We start from the raw sequence: 6000 nt of genomic DNA, 5'->3' as shown, positions 1-6000 counted from the left end.
CGAAACGCAAAATGGAGGCCTAGAAAATTGTTTTTCTAGCCTCTGTGTGCAAGTGGCGACCATTAAAGCAAATTTCCATTGAAAGCTGCAGTCTTGCGTGAAATGCTTTACGAGCCCTCAACTCGACCTTCTCAAGCTCCACCTGGTCCTGGTCCTAGTCCACCTTGAGCGCATTTGTCACACCTTTGGCCATAAAGCAAAAACAACAACAACAACAAATACCAAAACAGATATGCAGATGATAAAAAAAAGAAGAGAAACCCAACATTCGCTTGACTCAGTTGAGGGAAATGGATTTTTATGGATTGACATGGCCAGGTAATTGGTTGCACTTCGCCATGATCAAGGAATGTCACCGAGAATCTAGAGATGAGTAAAAGCCTACTTAATTGGGCTAGAACCAAAACCAACCTCAAGCCCAACCACCTCCCCAGATCCCAAAAGTGCTTAAGCTAGCCAAGGGCGCCAGTAATATGAAATTATGGGATGTATGCAGCAGCAGGAGGCAAAACCAGGAGCAACATCTCAATGCATTTAATTGCCACTTACATGATAAAGTTTCTGGAGCTTCTGCCCTTCTTTTTCTACCAGCCTCGAGCAGCAGTCGAATGAAGTAAAAAAAAAACATAAATATATTTTTTCTCCTTCGATATAAGAAAAAAAGAGAAGCTATTATAATCATGCCCAGTTTTTGGGGTGAGGCTATGATAAAACCAGTTACAGCAAAATGGAGTTCCCTTGATCTCAGCTGCAAGAATGTATCTAGAATGGTTTTGACCTTGAATGGGACAACAAATTTGTGATCCTTTATTCCTTGATTGTTTTGAGTTGTATTTGGTTAATGATAATAGAAAAATGACAAAGAATTTATCACCATAATAATATATTTAAATTTTTCTCTATAGGTATGCTTCATTCTCCAACAAAAGTGAAAAAAAATTGATTAACTATTAATTAGAGATGCGAATATTCAAAATTTATATACGATTAACGCATATCGATAACATATCGATCAAGGCATGTATGTAGCTCAAGTCGATAGTTTGTCCAATCGAAATTCGTTGCCAATAAGAAAATCAGAACTTACCTTACTCCAATTGCCAATTGGAAACCGATTCTCTCTCGTTCTCTCATTGCTGCAATACACTCACTGAACAAAAACAACAGTTAGAAGATAATTGCAGGCTATGGCAAAACCAAACAACAACAATAACACGAACACCATGGCCGTTCGCCTAATTCACCACACTCACACACACGCGCGCACAAGAAAGAGGTGAAAAAAAGAAATGCGACAATTTGCCAAAATAATCAATTAAATTATTACGGATTAACACTAAACCGATTTTTCTGCTATTAACACCAAAATAAAACTAAACGAATGCACTTGATCGATTTGAAACCATTATACGATATTAATTGCGAATGAAATGTAATAACAATTAAACACACGCACTCTTTTTGCTGTCGAACGCAACAGCTTCCAAATTACAACTAAAGAAAAATTAGCTGAGAGAGAGAGAGAGTAGGTGAGAAACAAGTGCGTGAGAGAATGACAGATCAAAAGCAACAGCTGATTGTCGTCCTGTTGCTGAAATCAGATGTTTTCCAAAATAAAATAAGTTTGTTAATGTTTTGATGATATTTTTATGTATTATGTTGAGATCAAAGTATTTTTAGTTTATGTAAGTATTAGAAAGTATTAGATAATGGATTATATTTTATACTTAGCGGTTTTCTATTCGTTTTAGACCTTTGCAAATCAAGAAACACTATTCAAGTGACTCATTAATTTCAGTTGATGAGTTTTTTACTCCTCTTGAATCAAGAATCTAATAGGCCAATAGCCTCAGGATCAGTTATGGCTTCAGTTGGTCATTTGTAGACTGTAGAAGGATGATATCAGAGCCTAAGCATTCATTCAATAATGATAAATTAGTTTACCTTTTCTAAGGAAATTTTAGTGCCTCTAAGTGGTTAATTTTCGCATAAATCATTTCATGTCGTTTGAAAAAAACCCCATCAATCAGCTTGAGCATCAGTTTTGTTCCCACGCGCGCATATTTCAATTAGTCCCAACCATGAATTATAACAAGAACAAATACTAAGAAAAAAAGTACAGAAAATGAAAGAAATGAGGGGGAAAGTCGAGATAGTCGCTTAAGTATGGCAAATTTGTTGCTACCATAAAAATTAAGTGCAAGCAAATCCCGTCAACCACTTGACCAGAACCAGTCAAATGCCCAAAACCACCAACTAACCCCTACCTAACCAAGCCGGCCAACCACCCACTGACCCACCCATTGAATGGACCAATCGACGTGACGAACAACTAAGTAACAGAACAAAACTAAAAAAGAAAGGACACTAACTAAAATCGAAAGAAAAGAAAGCAACACTGGCAATTTATATAGTAAGCTTCTTCTTCCACCTCTTCTCTCTATCAATCTATCCATCTGTCTATCTCGCTTACTCTGTCACTTACCTTCTCTCTTTCTCTGTATGTTATGTAGAAAAATTTACTTAGAGTTATTTATGCAAAGAGTGGAACCAAAAAAAAAAAAAAAAAAACAGAGTAAGTGGGTGGGTGGATTGGTTTTTTTTAGGTATGTGTTGCAGGTGCAAGATATATTGTAATTGCATTCAACGTTCAATGTGGAAATTTATGCAAAGCCAAATCAATTTCAATAACAACAGCAACAACAACAACAACAACAATCAGAAGAAAGACGAGAAGAATGTGAATGCGAATTGGTAAAATTGAATGTTTAGTTTTCTTTTCTATGACGCTATATACACACACACACACATATGTATATCCTTTGGTTTGCAATTGCAATTTTCTTTTGCTTAGTTCTAATTAGACAACGCCCCCATCTATCTACACACACATACACACACACGCATACATACATTCATGTCTGTGTGTATCGTTTTGGGCCAACTCAAAGTGCGTTTGGTCATACATCAATGGTCTTTCGCTCAATTCATCTCCTTCTTCTTACTCATAGCGTTGTCGTTCAGTTGCCTGCGCAGAAAAGTGCGCTATCTTTTTCGCACTTTGTCCTCACACTGGCCCTCTGACTGGCCAGTTGATGGGTATGTGTGTTGGTTGGTGTGCTCTAGTCTGGCCAGGGCGGCAATTTAGTTTCGTGGTTTCCGTCAGCTCAACTTCTTCTTGTACATAGGTTTCCTTCTCCGTTTCGCATAGCAGTCTCTCATGCTCTTTCCCTTTTGGCTACCATCTTCCGCCAAAAAGTTTCGAAAAGTTGCGTAGCTGTGCCACGCCTAACGCGCCTAGTGAACACACACACACACACACATACGCACAGACATACATCCTGTATCACCCATACCCGCCACTGGCCACCCCTTTCCCATTTACTTGCATCAGCATCTGCACTCTATGCGCCTAGAATCTCTCATGTGGCTGCATCTCTTTTGCTTGCATTTTCGTGCAATTTTCGTTTGTTGCGTAGACCTAAAATGCATTTTGCTAGCCTCCAATGCGTAGATAGAAGAAGAATCATGGTTGGGTGGAGGGAGCTGGTCATGCAAAATATTTCAAAGCCATTTCTCGTTTATACTGAGAGGAAAAATTGGACACTCGCCACTAGCCACTGAGCACTGTGTGTACTGGGCACTGGATACTGGTTCCTGGGTTACGTTTCTAATTAAATTTTATTTTATGCCACCATTTCGGCGCCTTCCACTAGCACCGTAACGGACTCTGTCGCCAATTTATAGCTCTGCACTTGGTCTGCATTTATCATCGTCGTCGTCGTCGTCGTCATCGTATTCGTATTCGTATTCGTTATCGTTCTGGTCCAAGTCCAGTTCAGTTTGTACACTTAGGCCTAGGTTATGCCGGTAGTTGGGCATGCCGGTCCTTCAATTTAGCCATGTTTCGTTCCCTTTTAGTTAAGAACGCGTTCGGTGTGCAAAATTTCGCCTGATTGCTCTTTGATGAAAACTCAATTATTGTCCATACGAGTTTCAGTCGGAGTCGTAGTTCCAGACCGAGTCCTTGCTCGAGCTGGTGGAGTTGGTGTCGCCACCTAGTCCAAGCCTAGTTCATGTCTATGGCTTAAGTAACAACTTTGACTGCTAATTGAAACGCAGCCAAATCCGATGCATCGATCAAAAAACAGAAATGCAATGGCAAGTAGTAGTAGTAGTAGTAGGAAAAGGGGTCAAAGGGCGCCACTAGGGGATGGGATGGGATGGCATGGGATGGGATGGGTGGGCTAGCTCGTTATCTCGCTGAAATCTTAGATTTAGAGAATGTGCGTGCGTACAACTCATAGTCCTGCCAACGGCTTTTGGCATTTGCCTCTAATGAGTCTTAGGTGATATGAGGAATAAATGATTGATATTTCTTTTCCCTTTCTCTCTCTCTCACTGTCTCTCTCTCTCCCACTTTCTGTCGTATGAGCTTTCTTCTATTTTTTGTTGGCTGGCTTTCTCTGTAAATCCAGCTCAATCCTTCTTACCGACTGCACAATTTTCCAATAGTTATGGGCCCTATGCTTCTGCTTTTGCTGCTACTGCCTTTGGCAGCGATTTCTTTGCCAGAACATTTCGATTTTAACCCATACACACACACACACACATTCTCTCACACACATATACATACGCAGCTTATATGGTAAAACGCCGCCATGTTCGTTTTTAGTTTGTTTTCTGCCGCTACCAGAGCCGCCTTCTCCTTTTTGCCCCCCCTAAAATACACACACACACACACACACTCGACTACACACATACATAGTTTTCTCTATTGAACATTTTACATATTAGAAATTTCGCAAATGGGTTAGGGTAGTATGCCTACTCCACAAACCTCACCCATTTCCTGGCATCCAGCAAAAAGTTATGTGCCCATTGCCCATCTATATCCTTTACTCTACTCTCTGCCCCTCATCCACACCCACACCTTCCTATAGAGCACCCTTTTGATCCCCTTCCCGTAACGCACACACGCGTTCGAGTTTGAATTCGGCGTCGCCATCGCCATCGTCGTCGTCGTCGTCGTCGTCATAGCCATAGGAACCCAACGTCATTTCTATTTCTCTATCGTGACCATCGTCGTCGTCGTCGTCGTCGTCGTCATCAGCAGCCTCCTCCTCACTCGTCTCTTGCCTCATGTGATTGTTGTTGTTGTTGTTGCAGTTGCTGTGCGGCTTTTGATGCCGCTCTCATGTGTTGCCTATGTTGTCCTGCCTTTGTTTGTGTGCGTCTCTCTGTGTGTGTGTGTGTGTATGTTTGGGTAGTTGGTTGCACTCAGAGCCCAGAGCCTGGGCATCCCTTTGCCCCATTCTTGCAGAACTATGTATGAATGTATGTAGCCAGAGACGGCAGCGTCCCAGGCATTCCATTTATGCGTGGAGTATTGATAAAATGCACTGTTCAAAATTCGATTAAAAACTCAAATAGACACACATATAGAAACAAAAACAATTGCCAAGTCAAAAGGAATGATGACGAAAATTCTCTTCCTTCAACTTTCAACACAAAGGAACTCTTTTTTAATATATGTGTATATATCTTCTATCCTATTATTACATCGCCTTCAAAGCGTGTCCTTTCTTACCAAAAACTCTCTCAAGTTAGTCCATGTGATTCCGATTAGTAGAAGTTACTAAGCAAACGATCGTTTCTTCCCTCTTTGATTGTAGTTAGACAGATTTAAGATAATGACTAGATTAACATTAGAAAGATTTGAGTTGAGATCAATTGAATTTAACAAACTGTTTAGAAATATTTACAAGAAAGAATACTTTGACCTTTCAAATATTATCTAATCCCTTAGGATTACTCTAAATTCTGAGAGTCTTTAAGCTAAATATAACAAACATTTAGTTCCAATTCCATTTCCAACAACATTTTTGTCGCCCTGTACTTTTCAAGGGTCCCACCGAAAAAAAAAAGAACTGGCAAAAGAAATGAACACAACAAAAAACAATTCTCATCGTCATCGAAAGGCATCGAATATAAAACCAG

Source organism: Drosophila tropicalis, unplaced genomic scaffold (assembly GCF_018151085.1).
Source record: "Drosophila tropicalis isolate 14030-0801.00 unplaced genomic scaffold, ASM1815108v1 contig_443, whole genome shotgun sequence".
In the NCBI taxonomy this organism is placed as follows: domain Eukaryota; kingdom Metazoa; phylum Arthropoda; class Insecta; order Diptera; family Drosophilidae; genus Drosophila; species Drosophila tropicalis.
This window is presented reverse-complemented; position numbering follows the sequence as displayed.